The sequence below is a fragment of the Saimiri boliviensis genome, chromosome 16 (genome assembly GCF_048565385.1).
Source record: "Saimiri boliviensis isolate mSaiBol1 chromosome 16, mSaiBol1.pri, whole genome shotgun sequence".
In the NCBI taxonomy this organism is placed as follows: domain Eukaryota; kingdom Metazoa; phylum Chordata; class Mammalia; order Primates; family Cebidae; genus Saimiri; species Saimiri boliviensis.
This window is the reverse complement of record NC_133464.1, coordinates 85,356,715-85,382,932: the sequence shown is the minus strand read 5'-3', so window position 1 is coordinate 85,382,932 and position 26,218 is coordinate 85,356,715. Positions and strand designations below refer to the sequence as shown.

Below are 26,218 nucleotides of genomic sequence, written 5' to 3'. Positions count from 1 at the left end.
CCCTCTTTTACTTTTTAGTTTACTCAAAAGGTAAAAAACAAATCTTTTTCTTTATCAAAACAGAAAACCAGCTGGGCACAGTGGTTCATGCCTGTAATCCCAGCACTTTGAGAGGCCGAGGCAAGTAGATCACTGGAGGTCAGGAGTTCCAGACCAGCCTGGCCAACATGGTGAAACCCCCTCTCTACTAAAAATACAAAAATCAGCCAGGTGTGGTGGCACACACCTGTAATCCCAGCTACTCTGGAGGCTGAGTCAGGAGAATCTCTTGAACCCAGGAGGTGGAGGTTGCAGTGAGCTGAGATTGCACCACTTCACTCCAGCCTGGGCTACAGAGTAAAACTCTTCCATAGGGAAGAAAAAAAAAATCAAGAAAGAAAACCAGATTTTACTTTTAAATTAGTGTAGCATTAACACTAAAGATAATTTTTGTTTCTTTCTTTGTTTTGAGTTAGGGTCTTGCTGTGTTGCCTAAGCTAAAGGGCAGTGGCTAATCACAGGTGCCATCCCATTACTCATCAGCACAAGAGTTTTGCCACGCCTTGTTTCTGACCTGGGCTTGTTCACCCCTGCACTGGCAACCTCGTGGTTCCCCCTCCGAGGAGGTCACCATGCTAAAGCTAATTTTTAATAAAACCTTATAAACAAATTCATTTAATCTCAGTAAGTTTGACCATAAGGTAGGATTGCCATAAACCTCTCATAGCCTGTTATAGTTTTCTATTAAAGAACAGATTAATGCTCCTAGGAAGCCATCCTTGTGACACAGGAGCCCAGACTGTGGCATCAGTTTGCTTTTTTTTTTTTTTTTTTTTAATAGAGACAAGGTCTTGCTATGTAGCCCAGGCTGGAGCGCAGTGTCTATTCACAGGCACAATCCCACTACTGATCAGCACGGAAGTTTTGGCCTGATCCGTTTCCAATCTGGGCCGGTTCACCCCCTCTTAGGTAACCTGGTGGTTTCTCGCTGCCAGGAGGCTACCATATTGATGCCGAACTTAGTGCAGACACCCGATTGGCATAGCGCATTACAGCCCAGAACTCCTGGGCTCAAGCGATCCTCCAGTCTCAGCCTCCCGAGTAGCTGGAACTACAGGCACGTGCCACTGCGCCCAGCATCAGTGTGTTTTGATATTAATGTTGAATTCATAGAAAAACTAAATAATTTATTTTAAATTTTAATCAACGTGATCACACACAGAATTCCTTTTACAAGATCTATTGAAGCAGGAACAGCCACAAAAAACAGACTTCTCGGACACCGAACTAGGAAGGGAGGGGCCGGGAGCAAGGCCACATGGTTGTCCAACCGCCAAGCTTGTCTAACAAAGAGAAGCTCTGCCTTGATACAGGATTACAACTCTAGATATTACACGTGAAAGGGTCTTGGGTTTGCAGCCTTAGAAATTACATGTGAAAGGGTCTTGGTCCACGGAGTAGGCGTGGGGTGGGGGTTTGATCTTGTTTAAGAAAGAAACAATGCCTTACTGAAAGATTCCCCCACATCATGCCTGTTATCTACAGGAAGGCAATTAAGGAGGCTCCAGGAGGCCAGTCTTTACTTCCATCGAAATGCAGTCTGGAAGTCAAGGGGGAGGTGATCTTAGAAGCTTGGGTTTCTTTCCTTATTACCTTCCACAAACCTTCAACTTGCTAACACCTTTGGCCTTATCCTATCATTCTGCCTTAGCATAAAAATGTACTTTCTTTTCACTTTCTATATCCAATCAGTTTTTAGTTTTATCCATCTTTTTTACTCTTTTAATTTACAAAAACCTCTACACTAGGCAAAATTACTTCCCCTCTAACAGAAAACATATTCCCATGCCTTCTCATCAGCTTTTTACCAAAATATATCTACTTTTCTTATAACTTTGCATATAGAATTGTTTCTTTTATATCTAGTAGTTTTCACCACATATATTGATTATGTTAACTGTTAGTGACTCTTATTTTTAGTAAAAAACTGAAAAAGTTCTTTTTATTGTATACTAGAGCAGAGTCCAAGACAAAGGACGATGCCTGGAAGTAGACCTTGTTATATTTTAAAGGCCCAAATCTAAAACCATAAGTTTATAGACAAGTTAAGTACCAAACAATGATATAAAAGCAAGTTCTGTGACCTTAAAACATTTAGCAGATACACCATCAAACCAGTGGACCAATAACCTTAGAAAAAATGTCTAAATTAAATTCTGAAGAAGTCCCTATTTTATTTTTAAATTGTCTTTATTTACTAAAGATTATTAAAGTCACATGAACTAAAGCCATTTAAGTTTCTATTTTTCTGATAGAATATTTGATTTAAGCACTTACCTTTTCATTAAGCCAATTAGTTGGAGTGCTTTCACATATTTTGGTAGTGAAATATCACATACACATAAAACATAAATACATAAACAAACAAACATAAACAGAAGCAGCTCTTACAGATGTATAAGATTTTTCATCTGTCAGTTTTAAATAGTGCGGTTTTTTAAAAAATTCACTCTCCAATTACCTGTTTTACGGCCCTAGGCAATTGTTAGCTAGGCAACCCTAAATTTGCATTTCTAAAGGAGAAAATTTGCATCTCAAAGTATAGAAAGAGCCTGGGAATTTAAGCTTTCTGAAAAGAAGTTTGGCTGTGTTAAAGGGCAATTTAAAAATGAATGCTAGGATAACACAAAATTATAGAAAGTTATTATAAGATGTTATAAGGAGACCAATTCCATTTACATAGGTCTCTACCTTTTAATTGGACCACTGAACTTAGGAGAGAGACCCACAGTGAATCTTAGGTCCCCAGAAAGAGACATGCCATGGGGACTGGATCATACAATGTTTTCACAGTGCATTTCATTACAAAAACATTCCCCTTGGGCAACCCAACACCAATCAGCCCACTCTGTGATCAGCCCATTCACTAGCCATTATGCACACCAGAGTCAAGTTTTTTTTTTAATACAAAGTAACTTCTGTTACCACCATCTCCCCTCAACCAAAAAGATCAGGTAAAGCTATACAAAAGAGTCTTAGATCTCAGAAGACTCTGTCTGTTGCGGTAGCTGTCAGGCGGACATGGGCAGGGCAGGAAAAGGGCCCCCCACCAGGATTATCAGGCAACCATCAGGTGAGCGTCAGGCAGTTGTTAACCTGTCGCGCTACAATAATAATTGGTTGCAGCTGGCGCCAGGGAACGACAGTCTCACACTAAATAGTAACACCTGTAACTGGTGATCAGCCGCTTCCAGATAAGATCTCAGAAGTTAGCTGTGTGAAAGAAAAATATCTTGGCCCTGTTCAAGACCGCTCAGGGCAAATCTGCCTCCTATTCTGTTCAAGTCATCCATTTGCTCTCACCGATAGATACATATTCTGATTGCCTCCTTTGGAATGACTTACCAGAAACGCAAAAGAATGCAACCATCTCTCACCTACCTGTGACCTGGAAGCCCCCAGTATGGGGGCCTTGCTTTGAGCTGTCTCTGCCTTTCTGGACAGAGCTAATGTACTTCTTACATATTGATTGATGTCTCTTGTCTCTCTAAAATGTATAAAACCAAGCTGTGCTCAGCTACCTTGGGCACATGTCCTCAGGACTTCCTGAGGCTGTCATGGGTTCCTCAACCTTGACAAAATAAACTTTCTAAATTACCTGAGACCTCTCTCCTAAGACCTTGCCTTTTTTTGAGCAAAAGTTTGCATTTTTATTCTTCTCAGTTGACTGAATTCTGTTTTTGACTAAAATAGTATTGCAACAGAGGCTACCCTTGGATTTCTAAAGAAGAATGTAGTTTAGACACTCAGAAATGTCCTTAAAAACAAAAAAAAAAAAAAAAAAAAAAAAAAACGTACACTGTAGAAGCATCTGCTCTAGCAACACCAGACTTTTTTTCTGTACCTTAAGATGTAAATTTTGGCCGAGCGCGGTGGCTCAAGCCTGTAATCCCAGCACTTTGGGAGGCTGAGGTAGGTGGATCACAAGGTCAAAAGATCGAGACCATCCTGGTCAACATGGTGAAACCCCGTCTCTACTAAAGATACAAAAAATTAGCTGGGCATGGTGGCGCGTGCCTGTAATCCCAGCTACTCAGGAGGCTGAGGCAGGAGAATTGCCTGAACCCAGGAGGCGGAGGTTGCGGTGAGCCGAGATCGTGCCATTGCACTCCAGCCTGGGTAACCAGAGAAACTCTGTCTCAAAAAAAAAAAAAAAAGAAGATGTAAATTTTGCTATTTGATTTTCACTTGAGTTGTTTCCTTTAATGTATAAATTTAAGGCTTTTTAGCTGAGAACTGCCTAGGGCTGTGAAACCAGTTATTAGAAATCTGAAAGTCTTAATATAGAAAAAAAAGGGGGGAGTCTTTATAAATCTATAAAATGTGCTTCTATCTATGCCTAATACATCTTTATGTGTATTTATTTGTTGTATGCAAAATGTTTCACTACTAAAAATATGTAAAAGAGCTTAAAGAAACATAAAAGTGCCTAAATCAGATACTAAAAAAAGACTAGTCAAATTATTTTTCAAGTTTATGTAACTTAAGTAAAATCTTTAATAAATAAGCTAGCTTTAAAACTATTGGTAAGGTAATATTAGAAATGCGTTAAAAATTGCCAGCATACATTTTTGTTTACATATAGTAATCAAGCAATTTCATACATATCCCTGCCGAATACCGTGAAGTGACAAAATTTGGCATAAGAGTTACATCAGAATGAGGTACTGTGTTAAGGAAAAAAAATTCTCTTCCCGGGTTCATGAGGGGTGTTGTTTCAAAGGCAGGGTCTTCTCAGCACCACACCTCCATCCACGCCCCCATCTGGAAATGTAAAGTTTTTTGTCTAACTGTCCCCAGCAGGGCTAGGTAAAAAATTCAGTTGAGATTCTTTGTTCAAAAAGCCTGCAGAAAGCTCTGCTTCGGACCAAGCAGCCAATCCAGTATCAGAGTCAAAGATCAATCACTCCAGAGGAAATTTGAAAGGACTCCCTCAATGGACAAGAACATGAATGGGGAGGGAGGATTGAAACCCCATGCTCCTTGCCTATAAGGCAGTGTGGGATCTCTCTCTCTCTCTCTCTCTCTCTCTCTCCTCTCCTCTCCTCTCTCTCTCTCTCTCTCTCTCTCCCCCTCTCTCTCTCTCCCCTCTCTCTCCTCTCTACTCTCTCTTATCTCTCTCTCTCTCTCTCTCTCTCTCTCTCCCTCTCCTCTGTCTCTCTCTCTCTGCCTAATAAATCACTTTCTGTTAAACTCTTTGGGTCCACAATATTTATGCAAATGGTAAGCTCACCACACGTCCAGGGCATCTTTCCCCATTCTTGGGGTTGGAGAGGCCAAGGATCTCAGAATCTAAATGGGGAGGGAGCCGAGTATGCAGCACCACCCCGGTTATAAGAATGATCTTTTCTTGTGTAATTTTTAATAAATAAGACATTGATATTGGTTTAATGAAAATAGCTGCATCTTGAATTCAGTCAGATTCCTATAATTTCTAATCCTGTGGCTATAGAAAGTCTTTACAGACAATAGGAAGGTTTCTTTGGGGAAAGGATTTTTATCATCCTTGTTTCAAAGCTAAACTATAAACTAAGTTCCTCCCAAAATTAGTTTGGCCTATGCCCAGAAATTAACAAGGACAGCTTAGAGGTTAAGAGCAGGTTGGAGTCAATTATCTTTTTTCACTGTCTCAGTCAGAATTTTACAAAGGTGGTTTCATAACTTTAAATTCGTGACTATCACAGTTTTTATAAATATCCTAGGTAAATAAGATAATTGCATAAATGTAATGGGAAAAATACTTGTAGACAAACTGGTCATAATTAGAATGTAAGGTTATATTAAATTAAATAATAGAAGTTTCATTACTTGGGGGTTTTCCAATAACCATATATTGTAGGAAAACATTCTTGCTAAAAAAGAAAAAAAAAATAGAAGTGTGCCCTTTTTTTAAAAAAAAAGTGAAAAATTTATGTCTAATGCAAATCTTATTTAAAGATTGTGTATAAAACAAGGTACATCGAACCAGGAAATAAAAATAATTAAAGAAAGTTATAAAAATAAAGAGGTTTTTTTGAGGTAAAAAAAAAAAAAGCTTAAAGAAAAATAATTTTGTATAAGAAAAAAAGTCTTGTATGGTAAATTTTGTCCTAAAATAAACTCTTTTTTTAAAAAAGGAGGGATGCTCAGGACAAACCAGAAAGTCATGAATGATTTGTGTAAGTCACAATAAGAGGAGACATATATATATATAACAATTTTACATAATCATATTATAAGTTTTGGTTTGCTTAGGAAAAAGAACTGAGTTTAAAAAGTTTTGAAGGTAAGGTATTTACATGCACGTGTTTTCTTGTATGTTTACTGAAGTCCTTGTAACACTGAGTTACGGGGCTTTAACTCTTGGGTCTAAAAAGGACACCATGTCCTGCTGAATCTTTTTTTTTTTTTTTTTTTTTTTTTTTTTGAGACGGAGTTTCACTCTTTTTGCCCAGGCTTGAGTGCAATGACACAATCTCGGCTTACTGCAACCTCCTCCTCCCAGGTTCAAGCAGTTCTCCTGCCTCAGCCCCCTGAGTAGCTGAGATTACAGGCATTCGCCACCACACCTGGCTATTTTTTTTTTTGTAGAGACAGGATTTCTCTATGTTGATCAGGCTAGTCTCGAACTCACGACCTCAGGTGATCCACCTGCCTTGGTCTCCCAAAGTGCTGGGATTACAGGCATAAGCCACCGTGCCTGACCTCTGCTAAATCTTAAACAGTGACAGCAATTAAAGCCTCATCTTCAGGTCCAGTAGAAGATACAAATCAAAATAAATTACACTCCAGAGACACAGGGCAAGAAATTAAAACTGTTCAATTTAAGGCCAAGAGACTACCACAGCAGAGGTAGGTGTGTAAGATTCTAAGAGCTGATTTTGAAAGATAAAATAAATTCAGTTTGCCTATAATTAATCATTAGTGTCAAAGGCACACTGATGCAATATCAGTATATGGCCCCTGTGTCAGGTTAACAAAGTTTTCTTGAAGTATTAACCAACTCCTTAATAAAGGTTATAAAGCTTATAAAAGGCTTATGGAAATTATATTTTATAATCAACATTAAAAGTCATAGATTGTTTACAAAATTTTGAAAAACAAATGTCATTGGCTTTATGGTGTTTTTATATTAGGGTTTCTTGTTTAGAAAATTAAGTCTCCTCTCTCAAAGAATGAAGGTTTTTTGAAATCCTTAAATTATCACTTTGGTTAAATAAATGACTACAGTGACCTGTAATCCTATTCTGTAATATCAAGTGTTTTAAACATTTTATATTTGACAAATTTCCAAAATCAAATGATAGTCTTTTTCTAATTTAATTAATTCTTTAAGACATTAGATTCTCTCAAGTCCAAAAAAATGATGTAATTTGGTTTATTGGGTAAAAAAATTATACAGGAAGCACTGTCAAATATGAAATGGTATTTGGTTTTCTTTGGGCTGTATTGTATAGTATCAGCATATGTTCCAAAATTAGGGGAAACACCTGTAATTCTGAAATAACTTAGTGTACATTATCAGTAATAATCCATTGTTATGTTAAAATTATTGTGTGCCACAGAGGTAACAAATTTCCTTGTCAGTTATACCTTTTGACTATGGCTGCCTTAAAACTTTTTTCTTCATCCGTGGACAACTGTTGTCTTGTTTTGGTTCTCTTTAGAAGGTGGTTTTACAATCAGCTATAAAACTCCAACAGGTGCTCTTGAATGCAGATTTCTGATAACTTTGGAGATTGTGACATCAGAATAGAGGAAAAACTTCCAGGACTCTTGGAGAGCTAAATATTCGTGAGTATCAAGCAGAACAGAAATTAACTGCATGGACTGAACCAATCTTTTTGACTCCTCAGCTGAACTCTTTTTTTCTGAGCAGGCAGGAATTGAGGTTGCTGTATACGTGTATGCATTTACCAGCAGTAACATACTTTGGTGCTGCATAACTAGGATACTTTCCCTAGTACTAACATGCTCATTATAGTTTCTTAAGACTCCCTGATGGAAAGAAAAAAAAAAAAAAAAGCACAGGAGTTTCTTCCAAAAAGAAGTCTGCAGTGTCTTTTCTGTTTTCTCTAAAGGAGTCCCACGGTGTTAGATTTTTGTTGTTATTCCCTTATGTGGCACTGAAGTTGGCGAGAGGAAGGAAGGGCTGATATAAATAAATAGGGAAATGAACAAGAGTGCGTGTGGCTAGCAGGAGTTTAGGAGAGAAATTTAGTGGACCAAGAAATAGTCTAAATATGTTTTAATTTGTGAAAGAAAAATAAAAATATGGGACCCCAATTCACTATGCCAAAAGGAAAAAAAGTTAAGCTGAAAGCTGAGTCATGCAAGAAGCTGTTTTTCCCTTTGTTCTTAAGCAGAGCGCTAAGGATAAAAAGGTTAAATAGCTCCCCAGGCAGTGACTCTATGTTCATCTGATCTCGTAAAGTGCTGATTTACTGAGCATGAGAAGAAGTCATAACTATTGCTGCACCTGCTCTCTTTCTCCAGCAACAAATAGATAACAGTAATATGACCATTGTAAGGTTTATTGCCGATGTAAAATGAGGAAACCGAGGCAAGTATTAGAAAATGAGAAGCTAATTCCTACAGCTCCTGGGAGACATTCCGCAATCACCACAAAAGTTCCGCCCAGCGGCTCAGAACATGGGGTTTTATAGCGATGGAAGGCGATTGATTGGCTATTGGGGAAACAAAGCAAAGGCAATTTTATTGGCTGTTAGGAAGCAGGAAGTGCTTGGAGCTAGTGGTTATGGGTAGGCGGGCGGGACCTTGGGCCTTGATTGACTGTTGGGGAAACAAAGTGAAGGTAATCTTATTGGCTGTTAGGAAGCAGGAAGTGCTTGGAGCTAGTGGTTATGAGTAGGCGGGCGGGACCTTGGGCCTTGATTGACTGTTGGGGAAACAAAGTGAAGGTAATCTGATTGGCTATTAAGAAGCAGGAAATGCTTGGCGCTAGTGGTAAGGGTAGGCGGGCCTTCCGGGGCGTACAGAGCAGACAGCTAGCGGGCAGGGGCTGGTGGGACTTCTTTAGCAAAGTTTCCTGCAGGGTTTATCAACGGTGGCCTGGGGGTAGAATGCATGATTTAGTGCTGAATGTGGGCTTGGGTCTGGTATGTGGAGGCGGGTGTGGGGAGGCCATGAGGCAAGGCCAGATAACGGGCTTGGGTGATGACGCAGTTATCAGGCTGGGAGAGAAGGTGGATGTGTTGGTTTTAACCCTCTGTGAGGCGGCCGGCCTTACAACCATATCCTCCTGTGTTCCCCTCCAGCCCACTTTCCCTTTTAAATATAAAAGACATCATAGTCATCTTTGGAGAAAGATGCAAAGCTGTCACCTGAATCTGTCCTTCACCTTGAGGGGGGAAAAAGCCTCTTCTAAATTGACTGAGACCTGTCACAGATACATTTTGGTTTACAAATCGATGGCAATGGAGGGAACTCTGTCCTTAATCTTCCTGATGCGAGACAACGAACCCCAGGTATTTACCCCAGGCAACATCGCCACTTCACCATGATGATGGACAACGGGCAACTTTTTTTCTGGAGTTTCAGCTTGCTTCCAACAGAAAAGGTAAGTTTGAGGTTTATTCTTGTTTCATGAGATGATAGAGAGACGTTTTCAGCATAAGCCCCATTAGGTAAGTAGCTGGATTGCAGTTTTGTCTTGGAAATTATCCTTAATGTCTAAAAGTTAAGATTAACAGCTAGTGGTCTTAATTTCTTCTTACTGTTAGAGTGCCCAGTAGTCACATACATTCTGCAATCATCTATTTGTTTAGCTCGTTTCTTTTTATTTGTTTAAGTTGTTGTTGTTGTTGTTATTTCTTTCTTTTTCTTACTGGGTTTGATGAGCTCTACCCAACTTGGTAAAATCTGTAAGAAAGTACCGTAGTTACGGGAAAGAAGTCCTCTGAATTGGCTAAATTTCCTGCAGCTGAAAAAAAGAAAAAAATCAACAGCAAAAGTTACAGAAAAGAAACATTGGCTGGGCACAGTGGCTCACGCCTATAATCCCAGCACTTAGGGAGGCCACGGCGGGTGGATCACGAGGTCAAGAGATCAAGACCTTTCCTAGTCAACATGGTGAAACTCACCTCTACTAAAAATGCAAAAATTAGCTGGGCATGGTGGCGCACGCCTGTAGTCCCAGCTACTTGGGACGCTGAGGTGGGAGAATTGCTTGAACCCAGGAGGTGGAAGTTGCGGTGAGCCCAGATCGTGCCATTGCACTCCAGCCTGGGTAACAAGAGTGAAACTCTGTATCAAAAAAAAAAAAAAAAAAAAAAAAAAGAAAGAAAGAAAAAGAAAGAGAAACATTTCAATTACCTTAGTGGCTTTATTTACATGGCAAGACCACCTCTGCTAGCCAAGCTAAACTTTAGGAGCAATGGCAGTCACCCTATGCTGTAGTTCAGCAGCAACGATTCTGTGCTTTTTTCACTGTTATAGCCTGCGTTGATTCCTAAATCAAGTCTTTTCTGGTTTGAGATTTGTTTCACTTTTGAAATATCAGCAGCTTGTGCCAGCTAGAATATGGTAACAGTATTTAAAAGCGTATTTTTAAGACCTCAATAGTTAAAAGGCAGCTTGATTAAAGGACGATATCCACGATTTGTTTCTGTATGTTTGTATGTATGTATGTGTGTGTGTGTGTGTGTGTGTGTGTGTGTGTCTAAAAGGGCTTCACGCCTTTTTTTTACTTCTCCTAGATTGTGTTTTTGAAAAAAAGTTTTTTTCTTCTCACTCAACTGAATGCTTTTTCTCTTTACTTCTCCCTGCCTCTCCTTTCTCTTCCCACCCTCTGCTGCATCAGGCACTGGAAATAATTTTAACAATGGTAATGAAACCAATTAGCAAGAAATTGGAGCTGGGATTCCTTAAAGAAAACAGAGGAGGTGCCAGACTTTTTTTTGGTGGAGGGTGAAACCTCTGTTTTTCCTTATGGAACCCCAAGAGTAAAAACAAACAAGGTCCTCTCAGATCTTAAACTGCTTGCTTTTGTATTCTGTTTCCTGATTTTTTTTTAAACTAAAATAGTTATTATTACCGGGGCTACTCTTGGGTGTTTAGGATGAGAAAGGGTGCTTAGACACTCAGAGCAGCATCTCTGTAACAAAGTACACTGTAAAAGCATTATGTGGCCTAGTCCCAGGATTTCTCTCCTGTTTTGGAGACCCAGGATTCAATGTGGGCTCTGCTCAGAACTCAGAGATCCAGTTAAATAGAGACTGCATCTAAAACTACTTAAGTGCAATTGGTCTCCTTACGCAATCCTCTGGAAGACTTCTGTAATTTTATGTTTGACTTGGTATCCATTTTGAATCACTTTGTTAACACGCCAGATTCTCTCTTTTTCTCTCTGTATTTTAAGAAGTAAATTTTGCTGATTTTTCACCTGAGAGTTGTTCCTTCAGTAAACAACGTTAGGCCTATGTATCTGACAATTGCCTAGGGTAATGAAACAAATTATCAAGAAATTAGAGGCAGGCAAGGTGGCTCTTGCCTGTAATCAGAGCCCTTTTGGGGGCCAAGGCTGGTGAACCACTTAAGGCCAGGAGTTCAAGACCAGCCTGGTCAAGATAGAAAAACTCCATCTCTACTAAAAATACAAAAATTACCTGAGAGTGGTGGTACTTGCCTGTAATTCCAACTACTCAGTGGCTGAGGCAGGAGAATGCTTGAACTCAGGAGGCAGAGGTTGCAGTAAGCCAAGATCAGGCCATTGCACTCCAGCCTGGGCAACAGAGTGAGACTCCCATCTTAAAAAAAAAAATTTGGAAGTCTAAAATAGGAGGGCTAGATTCTAGCCTTACCTAATGTTTTTAAATCTTTGTAATTTTCTACAGTTTGGAGTGAATTCTAAAACTTTCCCTGGTTGCAAGTCTCCAAAATAGTATTTTCAGTTTTTTCCTTCTTTCTGTTCTTTTTTCCCCATTTTTCCTGATTTGAAATCAATTAAAATTAAGCCATGCTTTCCTTAATGCCCTGAGAACTGTAGCTAGACAATTTAAATTTCAAAAGAAAATAACTGCAACCTGTTTATATACATAAACCATTTTCATGGACTTCAGAGTAATAGGGCCTATATTAGTTTTCAAGGTTGTTTCTCTTTTCTGCTCGTTTGTTTTATTTCTCCCTGTTTTTTGCTTGGTAAGATATGAGATTTCACAGCCTGCTAAAATGAGTTTTCCTAACCACACAGGACCTGTTCAACTCATGTCCTAGCCGTGAGACAGTAGACAGGATCCAATAGGAGAGACTCATTTTTTTTCTAAAATGCTTTCTCCAAAAGATTTTTTTTAAGTTTGCGGGGAGAAATGTGAAGGGAAAATAAAAATTTGGGACCCCAATTCACTGATCCAAAGGAAAAAATTAAGCAGTGAGCTGTGTCATGCAGGAAGCTGCCTTTTCCTTTTTTCTTAAGCAGAGAGTTACAGATAAAAGGTAAATATCTCCCCAGGTAGCTACTCTAAGTTCACCTTATCTTATGTAAAATGCTGATTTACTGAGCATGAGAAGAATACTTAATTGACTATTCCCCTGCCTGCTCCCTTTCTCCTGCAACTTGCAGATAGAGTAATGTGGTCATACCCTCCCTCATTTCCCTCCAACATGCTTTTTCCCTTTAAATATTGAAGCCCTCATAACGCCTTTGCATAAAGGCACAGACTTGTCTCCCTGAACATCTTGGTAAAATGAACATCTACATTGATTAAGACTTGTCTCAGAAACAATTTTTAGCTTACAGCTTAAATTGACTTGTGGCAATGAAGATCTTTTTAGAAAAATTCTTTCAAATCTCTTTTTACCAGGTTTTACCTACAACCAACAGTTGATATTTCTTGCTTTTGAATTTCTTTACCAAAAGGTATCTTCCCATGTGCCTTAACAAACATTGTGACTTAATCATGGGCACATGAGTTATCTACAAAGAGGTGGCATGCAGTTTTTTACAAGATCCAGGATCACCCCAAAGACAGCTCACAGTAGGAAAATTGGCTAGCTATGAATGGGGCATAATGCATACTTCTGTCAGGCCTGTTATCTAGGGTCTTAGATTCTCAGCTGACCACTGACACACAAAGGCCCAAAAGCCTTGCATGCCCCCTACAGATGGAAGAAGACAGGAAATCAAAAGCCGTCTAAAGAAGAAGAAATTACAAATAATAAATTGGTACCCCGAAAGGCATATAAATATCAAAGCAAGAGGGGCTAGTTCCCTTACAGGAATCAAACCCATGCTGTAGAGGTAAAAGTGGAGAATTTTAACTATTAGCCCACAAGGTGGAGTGATCTTTGTTGTTGCCTGTTGAGGAAGCAAACCTAAGACATAGAATTTTAACTACCAGATCTATTTTAGGCCATACGGTTTGCTCTTAGTTTTAACAAGATAATTTTTAAGACTATGACACTACAAAGTGTCGTTTTCAAATCTGTTCTTTTCATTACTTGCTTAGAATAAGATCGCTCTAAAATTTTAATAGCACAGAGAAAAAGCCTTGTCATGTAAATAAAACTGCTCAGGTAGTAAAAAAACAAAAAACTAAGAAAGTGATCGCATAATTTAAATATAGTCAAGATCTCTGAGCATAAGAAGAGGTCAGAGCCAGCTATTAGTAAACCTGGATCTTCAGCTACCAAATCCCAAAATGGAGGAAGAAGCCTCCAGACCTTGGCAAATTGTCCAATTGGTCAAACTGATAAACAGCTTCTGCTGGTACCAGGGCCCTGATAGGAGAGTGGCTGCAGACCAGGGCCCAACTCCATTCAAATAATTCCTTTGTGGTTGCAAAAATGTAAACCAGTAAGTGACTGAGGCAGATCTCAATTGGCTAGAGGTTTATTTTGCCAAGGTTGGGGACACACTTAGGAAACAGAAACACAAGTTACTGTAGGATTGATCTGTGAGCCATGCATTTTCCAAACAGGGTTTTGGGAACTTCAATATTTAAACAAGAAAGAGCAAAGGGGTGGAGAAAGAGGCAGGATAGGCAATGAGGCAAGTTGGTTACATTCTTGTGAGGTTTGGTAAGCACGCAGTGAGTCTATGTTTTACCACTGCAAAGAAGGTAGTAGAGGAAAAAGTCACTGAAGCACTATTCTCATGCTCAGTGAATCTGCATTTTACCTAAAGTAAGCACCTGAAGTTACAGCTGTTTGGGGAAAAAAGGAAGGCAGTTTTTTGCATGACTCAGTTCCCAAGCTTGACTTTCCATTTGGCATAGTGAGTTTGAGGTCCCAAGGTTTTATTTTCCTTTCACAGGAGAAAAGGACAATCCCTGTTAGGTGTGCTGTGATAGCAAGTTTTGGAGTTTTGGCACTCTGTTCTGTGACAGTGTTTGCCACCTAAAATGTGCTACAGAGGTTGTGTCTATGACACCATTTGGTTTCATGGCAACGGTACCGAAGTAAACTGGGTAGAATCCAAAGGAAATTGTGTACAAAACTAACAGTCAGTTTATGGCTTTTTTTTTTTTTTTTTTTTTTTTTTTGCCAAATTGTAAGCAAATTGTAGGTATTTATTAATATCAATCCAAGGAATGACTGGCAGTGCAAAAAACAGATGCTTTAGTGATAACAATTGTTTGCTAATAATCCAGAACCTGTAAATAACAGAGGGAAACAGCATACGGTTAAATAAATAATGGAACAAGGAAGAAATTAAAAAGTCAATTAGAAAATACTTCAAGATTATGTAGAATGATGGCCCAACACACAAAAACGTATTGAATGCAGTGAAGTGGTACATAAAGGGAAATTTACTGTTCAAATGTTTGTATTTAAAAAAGAAGTAAGGGCTCATATAAATAAACCTAATCTTCTATCATGCAATTCTAAAGGAAGAAAAGCAACTGAACCTGAAGAGAGCAGAGGGAAAGAACTAATAAAATGTAAAGTTAAGAATAAAGGCGAGAATACAAAAACGATAGGTAGAATAAACAAATCTAAAAGTTGGTTCTTTGAAAAGATCAACAAAATTGGCAAACTTTTCACAAGGATGGGCAAGAAAAAAAAGAGAGAAGGCTCAAATTATTAAAATCAGGAATGAAAGGGGGAACATTACTGTTTCCTGGGTTCTAGAACCCAGGGTGCAGGGGAGGCTTAGCTTGCTCCCTGGTGGGCTCCAGGCTCTTGGTCTCTCAGTCACCCAAGAATGGGAGAGGGGACCACGCTGGGTGCAGTGCACTTGCAAGTAAATATTAAATCCCAAAGAGTTTTTGCAGAAAGTGATTTATTTAGGCAGAGAAAGAGAAAAAGTACAGAGAAAAAGATGAGAGAGAGAAACCTTCCATGAAGACTGTGGAAGGGGACCCAAATATGGAATCTGGGTGAATATGGGGGACAGGGACTTTTAACCTGGGAGGAATTCCCTCCTCCTCCAAGCCCCCTGGCCTGTGAAAGGAGTTCCTTTAAACTTCCGCTGGCGCAATTGATCTTTCATTCTTCCCTCACCCGTGAAAATTTAAACAAGGACCTTTAATCCCTGGATTCTGTGTAGGGGATGCATGGTGCTGGGAAGATTCTTACCCTTGAAACTATGTCCCTTTTTGGACCTGGGAAGAGAATACATTCCCTCATTACTACAGACTTTAAAGAAATAAAAAGGGTACCAAGGGAATACGACAAAAAACTGAATGCCAGTAAGTGAGACAACTTAGGTAAAATTTACAGATTCCTAGAAAGACACAAACTACTAAAGATGACTCAAGAAAAAATAGAATATCTGAATAGACCTATAATAGAGAAATAGTTTAAATTAGTAATTTTCAGATTTTCCACACACGAAAAAAGCTCAGCCCAAGGTGGCTTTAATGATTAATAATACCAAACATTTGGAAAAGAATGAGTACCAATTCTTCACAAAAAGTGGAGAGGAGGAGCAAACACTTCCCAGCTCATTCTGTGAGGCTAGTATTATCTTGATACTAAAACCAAACAAAGATATCACAAAAAGAAAACTACAGAACAATATATTTTATGAATATACATGCAAAAATCCTCAAAAAGTACTTAAAGACCAAATCCAGCAACAAATAAAAAAGGTTATACTACATCCCAAGTGGAATTTGTTCCAAGAATGCAAGACTGGTTTAGCCTCTGAAAACCAATTAATATAATACATGAAATTAATAGAATAAAGGACAAAACCATGTGACCATTTGAATAGTTGTGAAAAAACTATTTGACAAAGTCCAGCACCCTTAAGGATAGGGGATAAAACAACAAACTAGGAAGATAAGAGAACTTTCTCAACATGATAAAGAACATCCACACACACACACACACACACAATCTGAATAGACATTTCTTCAAAGAAGGTACACAAATGACAGGTATAATAAAAGATGCTCAGCGTTATTAGCTGTCCGTTAAATCCAAATCAAAATTACAATGCTATATCACTTCACAACTGCTGATATGGCTATAATAAAAAACAAAAATATAAGCAAGATATATTGAGCGAGAATGTGTAGAAATTGGAAACTTTCTACACTGCTGCTGGGAATGTAAAATGGCTGACAGTGACTCAAAATGTTAAACACAGGGACTGTTAGTTTTACTTCTAGGTGTATACCCAAGAGAAATTAAATCATATGTCCACAGGCCGGGCGCGGTGGCTCACGCCTGTCATCCCAGCACTTTGGGAAGCCGAGGCGGGTGGATCACGAGGTCAGTAGATTGAGACCATCCTGGTCAACATGGTGAAACCCCGTCTCTACTAAAAATACAAAAAATTAGCTGGGCGTGGTGGCGCGTGCCTGTGATCCCAGCTACTCAGGAGGCTGAGGCAGGAGAATCGCCTGAACCCAGGAGGCGGAGGTTGCGGTGAGCTGAGATCGCGCCATTGCACTCCAGCCTGGGTAACAAGAGCGAAACTCCGTCTCAAAAAAAAAAATAAATAAATAAACCATATGTCCACATAAAAACTTGTACATGTTTCCATTGTACACTATTTTAACAACATCCAAAAAGTGAAAACAAGCAAAATGTGGATCAGCTGATAAATAGGCCAATACAATGTGGTATATTCATAACAGGTAGTATTCGGGGCTAAAAAGAAATAAAGTACTAATGCATGCTGCAAGGTGGCTGAACCTTGAAAATATGATGCCAAGTGAAAGAAACCAAATCATAAAAGTCCACATGTTGTATGATTTCACTGTTATAAAATGTCCGGAACAGGAATATCTTTACAGACTTAAAGTAGATTACCGGTTCCTTAGGGCTGGAGATGTTGATGAGAGAATCGGGGAGTTAGTGTAAATGGGTATAGGGCTTCTTTGGGGAGTGATGAAAATGTTCTAAAATTAATTGTGAGGATAGTCACACAACTCTGTGAATGGACTAAAAAACATCGTAGTATACACTTTACATTATTGAGGTGCACAGTACGTAAACCATATTTCAATAAAGCTGATATTTGCACACACATAGCAGCAGAAGAAAATACCTAAAAGATACAGAACAAAAGCCTTCAGATTGAAGCATGAGAATCTGAAGGTTTGGTCATCTACATCTTGTTCCACAAGTCAGCGTACATTGTCTACTAAACACAGCTGTCAATTTGATCAAAAAATCTTGGTTGGAATCTGTTTGTTTCAAGACTGTCTTTTCCAGAAGAGTCCAAAAATAATCATCTTTGACGTTTCTGATTAGGACGTCTTTTCAGGGATTCAAAGATTATTCCTGTCTCTTTAATTGAGAGACTTTAAGGATCAATATATTGGAGTTTCACTTCTATGTCCACTGTTAGCAGTATTTGAGATAAACTTTTTCATTCAGGTTCTAGAGTTTTTTTCTCTTATTTCTTTAAGTCGGAACACCAGTTCTTCAGGTTTAAGGTCATGCAAGTTTTTAGGAAGATTATGAGAAAAGGTGACCTGTGCCTGTGAATCGTAAGGTTGAATGTGTTGCATGAATTCCTTGCAGTATTTGGCTGTACCCACTTGTAATATGTTAGAGCCTAGAATGAGAGGTGACATTTGCGGATGTTTGTGTAGGCCGCCCTGTTATTAATGTATAAGGGAAGTGTTCATGAACCTCAAATAAATTGATGGCGTTGACCTTAAAGCCATGGCAATCTCTCAGGCTATGGAATTTTGAGGTCTTCTGAGAACTTTCCTAATGTTAGTTTCTGAATTTTTAAAAAATCTTTCTTGAATAGTGAAGCTGATATGGGCAGTGAAGTTTCTGAATAAGTGTTGAGCTTTTGTAAAAGTCTTTGATGACCATGCCACTAAAATAGTTGTTCCTGTCTCTTGAAAGATAGATTAGAATTTTGTAGGCTGGGAACCCAAAATCAAGTAATATTTTTCCTGCCATTGGAACTGTCCGTATTCAGAAAGGAAATGCTTCAATTCAGCCCCCTCAAAAAATGAAGAATGAGAACACGTTTAAAATCTAGTGAGTGAGTAGCTGTCATCTGTAGTTGTTCAGAGGCTATCTGAAGCTTATGTTCTTGTTCATGTCCCACTTTTTAGTTGTGTCTACATGATGCTGGAGACAGATTAGATATGTAGTTTCAGTAAATCACAAACCTTTACATTCTGCTTCTTTTTAAATAATAAATTCCATCTGTACAAATAGTTTTTCTCTTATTTTTTTTTACTAAAAGCAGTTAAAAGAAGCAATTTTACTGAATTTTTACTAAAAGCAGTTAAAAGAACAATTTTATGTAAATTTTACTAAAAGCAGCTAAAAGAAGCAATTCTGAAGCCAAGTTGTTCCTGCTTAGAGGTTTTTTCATTCGTAAGTGCATTGCTCTTAAGTTCCGCCTTCCATAAAGTCCTAGGACATGGAATCATTCAGCCGAGTTCTTTGCCGCTTAATAACAAGAATGACCTTTCTTCCAGCTTGCAATACCTTGTTCCTCATGTCCATCTGAGACCTCATTAGAAGAATCTCCACTGTCATGACCACTAAAATAATCTCTAAGAAGATTCAGGATTTCCCTACAGCTTTTCTCTTCTGAACCCGGACCAAAATTGCCCTTAATGCTCAGTTCATGGCAATCTAGGTCTTCTCTCGAATTCACTTCAATACTGTGCCCACCTCTCTCCTGGTTCCAAAGCCACATCCACATTTTTAGGTGTTTTTCACACCACCACCTCACTTCTCTGGTACCAATTTTTGTCTTAGAACATTTGTGCTATTATAACAGAATGCCTAGATATTTTAATAATAGAGGTTGGATAATTTATAAAGAGAAATTGATTCTCTCATAGTTCTGGAGGCTGGGAAGGGTCGAAGGTCAAGATGCTGACATCTGATGAGAGCTTTCTTCCTGCATCCTCACATGGAAGAAGGTGGAAAGGCAAGAGAGAAGAAACTAATCTTATAAAATGCCTCTTTTAAAAGGGGCTTACTCCCATTAACAAGGAAGCAGGTATTATGGCCCAATCATCTCATAAAGGCCCCGCCTCTTAATACTATCACATTGATAATACCTTAATTTTGGAAGGGACACATTCAAACCATAGCAGAGACCACTAAGGATAGGGAAGACTAAAACCAAGAACCAGTGGCCAGAAGCATGCACTAGCTCAGTCGATATTCTGCTATTACACTTAGATACTAAGTATGGGGCTTTTGCTACTGAATCAACAGAAAGGCCGCCCGTAAGCAGTGAGTCTCAGCTACCTTCCCTGAAGTTCACACATCACACCAGGGACTTCTGCTGATAAGTGAAAAGCTAGAGAATCGTGTGTAGGTAGGCAACCTGGACAGGTTATTGAAGGACTAATTTTAAATTACAAAAATGCCTCTTTATGCTTAGTTTGCAAACAAAAAGAGTTGGTGAAGGCTTGGCTGAGCCAATTTCAGCAACGGTAGGGATCCGCTTTTTGCAGTAGTTAGGAAAACTCAGGGGTCTTTTTAAATGTATCCTAATTACTAGCCTAAGAAAGTCTGTCTTCTATTGGGAGGAAAGGATTTACCTTCTTTAGACAAATCTATCTTTGGTAATGCACTTGGTTTTGACAAAATTGTTACTTTCCTTTAAAAGCTCTATCTTTTAAAAACATTTCTGTAACTCACCTGTTCTTTTTTGTTTTTTTTTAAATGGAGTTTTGCTCTTGTTGCCCAGACTGGAGTGCAATGGCGTGATCTTGGCTCACTGCAACCTCTGCCTCTTGGTTTCAAGTAATTCTTCTGCCTCAGCCACCCTAGTAGCTGGGATTACAGGTGCCTGCCACCACACCCGGCTAATTGTATTTTTAGTAGGTGCAAGGTTTCACCGTGTTGGCCAGGCTGGTCTCAAACTCCTGACCTTAGGTGATCTGCCTGCCTCAGCCTCCCAGAGTGCTGGGATTACAGGTGTGAGACACCGTGCCCGGCCTCACCTGTTCTTCAGAATACAGTAGCAGATCATCTATATATCAGATAAGAATAGAACCACAGAGAAATTTAAGATTCTTAAAATTCTTGGTTAAGGATTATTATAAAATAGGATGGTATTTCATTAAATCCCTGAGGCTTAAGAGTCTAGGTATAATGTTACCTATGACCTACTTAAGACAGAGAGGAGAACTCCCTCCTCCTCATTTGAGATGAAGTCTCTCTTTGTCACCCAGGCTGGGGTGCAGCAGCGTGATCTCGGCTCACTGAAACCTCTGCCTCCAGGTTCTAAGTGATTCTCCTGCCTCAGCCACCCGAGGAGCTGAGATTACAGGTGCACACCATGCCCGCTTAATTTTTGTAGAGACAGGGTGTCACCATGTTGGCCAGGCTGTTCTGGAACTGCTGCCATTAAGGACCACGGTCTAAGAGGCTGAATGTAGGTGGCAGGAATGAAGTCCAAGCCAGGTAGATAATTGACTAAAGTCATCACTCCAGGTAATCTGAGAAGAGGGAAGAGAAGGAAACAGAGACAGAGAATACCAGGAACAAAGAAAATTCAGAGAATACAAGAATTTGCTGAGTAGCTTACTATTGTTGAGGGTGCATTTTGTGTAGTACCCACAACCTTAGCCCACCTCGGTCTCCCAAAGTGCTGAGATTACAGGCCCGAACCACACATGCCCAGGCTCAAGTGAGTCTTGGTTGCTAAACTGCTGCTTGCCAAGCAAGCTCTTTGTCCAGGTGAGCATGTAATTTGCTGGTAGGAAAGTTATTTGTCTAGATGAGCAAATTGTTTATTCAGATAAATTGGCTTTCAGGAATTTCTTGAAGCAAATGGTAAAGCTCTTTTTTGCTGATTTTATGTCTTATCTTTTTGGGCAATAATTCCCTAAAACAAATGATTAGTCTCAGCCTTGATAGTTAATGTATGTGGACTCAAGTTTTCATAGTTCTCTCTTGTTAACAATCTTTTTTCCCTATTTAATCATAATTATAGGAAAGCTGAAATAGCAAATAGTATTAGAAATTGATAAGATTTAAACATTATATTACGCAGACAGTAGTAGAGGAATTAATACCTAGTGTGTGATCTCTAGAAGTGAAAATTTGTTAGTGTCTTCAGTGTAACAAATTGCAATGGCTTCCCTGAGACTTGATCATCACCAACTTATTGTTATCTGTAATGTGTTTTATAACCATTAATAACACCTTATATACTTGAGAATCTGCTTCAATACCTAATGCTTTATGGTTTTATTTAAATTAATTATAGATAAATAATGTACTTTGATGTGAAAAGTTGTATGACTTCACTGAATTCGTTTAATATTCAAATTTATAAATATATCAAGTGTGCTAAGAACTTTCATTTGTTAATGTATAAAGGGTTGGATAGATTAATGTAAAGTTGAAAGGATGTATGCTTAAGTACAAGAAACTAATAAGTGTTCCATAATTTAAGTGAAGTGGTTTTTTTTGTTGTTGTTGTTTTGAGAAGGAGTCTTGCTCCATCGCCCAGGCTGGAGTGCAGTGGTACAATCTCGGCTCGCTGCAACCTCCGCCTCCCTGGTTCAATCAGTTGTCCTGCCTCAGCCTCCCCAGTAGCTGGGATAACAGGCGCCAGCCACAACACCCAGCTGATTTTTGTATTGTTAGTAGAGATAGGGTTTTATCATGTTGACCAGGCTAGTCTCAAACTCCTGACCTCAGGTGATTAACCCACCTCGGCCTCCCAAAGTGCTGGAATTACAGGCATGAGCCACCACATCTGGCCTTAAGTGAGTTTTTATGTATCCACTCCCTAAAACTTGTTTTATATACTACCCCTGTCTATAGCCTGCCCAAAATGCAATTAATACCTCCCTGTGAATTTTATCCCACTAGATAATATTTTTTAAAATCTTTTTTTGGTTACATCTCCTCTAAACTATTTCTAAATAGTAGAGATTCCCTGGAGTACTATTGTAGGGCTTTTTAATATACAATGCCTCACTTTGGGAGGTGACTTTGTCTTACGTGGGGAGCAAAGGCCCTCAAAATGTGTTCATATCAGCATATGGCCTTCGTAAAATGTTAGGAAAAAAATGAGGTATGGTAATCAAATCAATACCAGATAATCCCTGTCTTTTTCCACTGTGGCTTCCTCCATAATTCCTTCTATCAGAGGTTACTAGACTAGCCAAGCACTTCTTTGGGGGTGCAGCTGAGTGAAATCAGGCTGAAAGGGTTAATGGTATTAATTTAATTTTAGTTTTCAAATTTATATTTTGTCGACAGTCATGGGGGAATAAAACCTAGCTACTGAGAAAGTGAGTTGGGAAAATGCCATTTACCTGGAACTTGGATTGGCATTGAATATTTCAGTAACACAAGTGAGACGCTACAGGTTCCTGATTTGAATTTACACAAAGGACAGTTTCTGTCCTAATTAAATTTAATTATTTAAAAGGTGATAAAACTCAGGTGAAATAAATCGAATATGAAACAAAATTAGTAATGATGGTCAGTGAAATTAGTAGAGATTATTCTGACTTTAAGAAGTGAATTGCAACAAGAAATTGTTCAGATCATATTAAAAGCCATAATTCATGGAGTAAAAATAAATTCAGGAAGAGTCAAGAGTTGGCTTTTGATGAATAATCTAATTAATAATAACATAAATTACATGATACACCGCTTCAGTAAGGCCATCAACAACCAATTCATTAATGAAATGTTATCAATCCAGAGCATTTGAAATTAGTCACTGCACAAGGGTCATCAGTGGATCTTGGCCCAGAATCTCAAGATTGATGTTCCACCCACAGCAGTAACTGGCTGGCTGGTGACTTTGGCCAACAACTTTTGAATAAAATGGACCACGAGAGTATACGAGAATTAATTTTAAAAATAGATAAAGTACTTTGAACTCCTTTAAAAAATAGTTGGATTTGACATTGCGGCAAGAATTTGATGATTGTCAGTTAATTGAACTGACTTGACAGAGTGGGGAACACTTCAACCCAAGTGCCTGCAGAAGGAATTAGAGAGAAAGAGCCAACCTGAACTCCAGCACTCCACACTTGGGGACATCAGCACTGTGGAAGACAGGTTTGTAGGATGGTGAGGAGGCGGGGTATACTGGGAGATTGGTTAAAATCTCTTACATAGAAAATTTGGACCTTCAATTTTCTTTCCCCAGTCCTTCAGGGCAGGGTAGGGTGAATGGTTTTGTTTTTGTTTGTGTTTTTTCCTTTTTTTTTTTTTTTTTTTTTTTTTTAAATTATGTCTACTCTTCTAGAGGGGTGAACGTTTTAAGATTGCCTAGTTTGAGTAATTCCAGCAGGCTATAAGCCACAGGGGTGGTCTCCAGTTGTCTGATACCTGTCCCTGGGACGATGATGACAAAAGGTATTGCATTTGGGGTGCACAAGCCAGGTAGAGAAGGTCCAGCCAGTGGCTCTGCATTGGTTAGTTTGCATGGCGAAGGCTCCCAGCTGAGTGCTCTGCTATCTCTAAGAACTGGCTAGTCCCAGAGAGGAGTTTCTCCCCAGGCAAAAAGGACTCTTTAAGATTTCTCACACTATAATATGCAGAACTTTTAAAAATAAGTAGGTATGTAGAATACACAAGAGGAAGATGTGCTCTTGCATAGGTGAATGGCGTCAGAAGGCCTTTGAAGCCAGATCAGAGGTATTCGTAAGACACTAAGAAAGGAAAATGGGTCTGACAACCTGACTTCTAGGAATCTCTGAGCCCTGGGGAGACTGCCTCTGAAGTCATCACCCTGCAAGATGGTGAACCATCAGAACATTCAGGAGCCGGGTCACAGCCTTGATTGCGGAACTGTATGGGAGCAATCTCACTGGGCCAACATTGGGAGCTACACATAAACCAAGGTTTCTGTTGGATTCCAGAACCCTGTGAAGGAAGTCAAACTGGAGAGAGACAGAGGGCAGCAAGCAGGTGACGAAGCCGGGCACGAGCAGAATGAGTCCTTGGGAACTTGGGGCAGAGGCCTTGCAAGGAGCAGAGGATCTGGGTGTGGTCTGAGGCAGTGCCCACACATTTTTAGGTCCAGATCTGTCTCTACCTGTTCCCAACTGAATATTCTGACAAACAGAAGGTCATAGTAAATGGCAAGGCTATGTCACTGGGGTCCCTGGACCTTTGCTCTGAGTAGCCTTGCATTAGTCTGCCCAGGCTGTCATGACAGAACACCACGGACTGGCTGTCTCGACAGTAGAATTTAATTTATCTCAATTCTAGAAGTTAGAAGTCCAAGATCTTCTAACTAATCAGTAGGGCTTCTAATAAGTAGGGCTGATTCCTTCTGAGGCTTTCTCCTTGACTTGCAGATGGTCACTTGCTCAGTGTCCTCACGGCTGTCCCGCTGTGTGAGGCTGTGTGCTGACCTTCTCATGTTATAAGGACACTGGGCAGATTGGAAAAGGGGCCACTCTCTTGACCTCATTTTATCTTAATTGCCTCTTTAAAGGCCCTGTCTCCAAATATAGTCACATTCAGAGGCCGGAGGCCAGGACTAATTCAGCCCATAACCAGTTCCTCTAAGAGAGCAGTCAGTGGAAACCAAATGAGGCTCCCTTGCTGACTGGCATGCAAGAAAACTTGCAGGGGCAGCAAGAGCAATGATGTCTGGAGAAGATGCAGAGAGAAGCATGGGCACTCTGAGATTAGCACTTCCGGGAAAGGAAGTACAGAATGATCCCGGGGGCCGTGGAGTAAATGCAGCTGAAGGAGTCAAAGTAAGATAAAAGCTGCAAAGACCATGCAGCAGGGGTTAGAGTCTCAGGTGTAGCTCTGATCACGTGGGAAACGTCTACTCTAAACTTCTGGAGGGAGTAATAGAACAAGAGTGCTGGAGAAGACAGGGCTTCCAGGCGCTCAAGTAGGCATGTGCTCAGCTCAGTAAGATGCGGCGTAGAGCTCTCACTGTACTGAAGAGTGGGTGAGGCTGGGCCCCGGCGGGTTCCTTGGGTGTTTGCATGTGCTCACTCTTGAGAGCCAAGCTTCAGCAGTCACCTGACTGCTTTCACGATGCTGTGCCCCATGTCAGCAAACACGCTAAGGTTCTGTAAGTTGCAACAGGATGGTCTCTGCTGTCTCCTTTATACTGTTCAGCTTTTGGGTCTTTTTGTTTTTTGTTTTTGCTAATAAAATCCTGTGGAATTACAAGACTGACATAGGTGGGATAACCACAAATAAATTTCTCCTGTATGCATTCCAAAAATTAATCAAAATACTTTATATTCATAATTCAAGAATAACTTGAATAGAAAGCCTGGTCCTAGCAGAGTATTTATTTTTCAGAATAATGGTTTATCAACCAGCATCTATAGTCTGAAAAAATTATCATTACTTTAACTCCAAAATGAGCAATGACATCATAGATAAAGTATATTTTTTAAAGGACTAGATTAAATACTTACATACTTGATTTTTTTTTTTTTTTTTTTTTTTTTTTTGAGACGGAGTTTCGCTCTTGTTACCCAGGCTGGAGTGCAATAGCACAATCTCGGCTCACCACAACCTCCGCCTCCTGGGTTCAGGCAATTCTCCTGCCTCAGCCTCCTGAGTAGCTGGGATTACAGGCACGCGCCACCATGCCCAGCTAATTTTTTGTATTTTTTAGTAGAGATGGGGTTTCACCATGTTGACCAGGATGGTCTCGATCTCTTGACCTCGTGATCCACCTGCCTCGGCCTCCCAAAGTGCTGGGCTTACAGGCGTGAGCCACCGCGCTCGGCCATACTTGATTTCATTAGAATTTTCAGTAATTAGAAAATACTATGTTTTTTAAAAATCAATATATTAACCTGAAATACATGGGTATCATTTCAGCTTTTCATCA

At 39.5% G+C, this 26,218-nt stretch overlaps 1 long non-coding RNA gene across 1 annotated transcript in view; it reads left to right on the top strand.

Annotated features, from left to right (window-relative positions):
- The first annotated feature begins 9,022 nt into the window (after nt 1-9,022).
- The window catches only part of LOC141581679 (uncharacterized), a 59,204-nt gene continuing 42,008 nt past the window's right edge, over nt 9,023-26,218 (top strand). The window contains exon 1 of the long non-coding RNA XR_012514459.1: nt 9,023-9,598. This is a non-coding gene — a long non-coding RNA (uncharacterized LOC141581679). The remainder of the gene's footprint in view (nt 9,599-26,218) is intronic.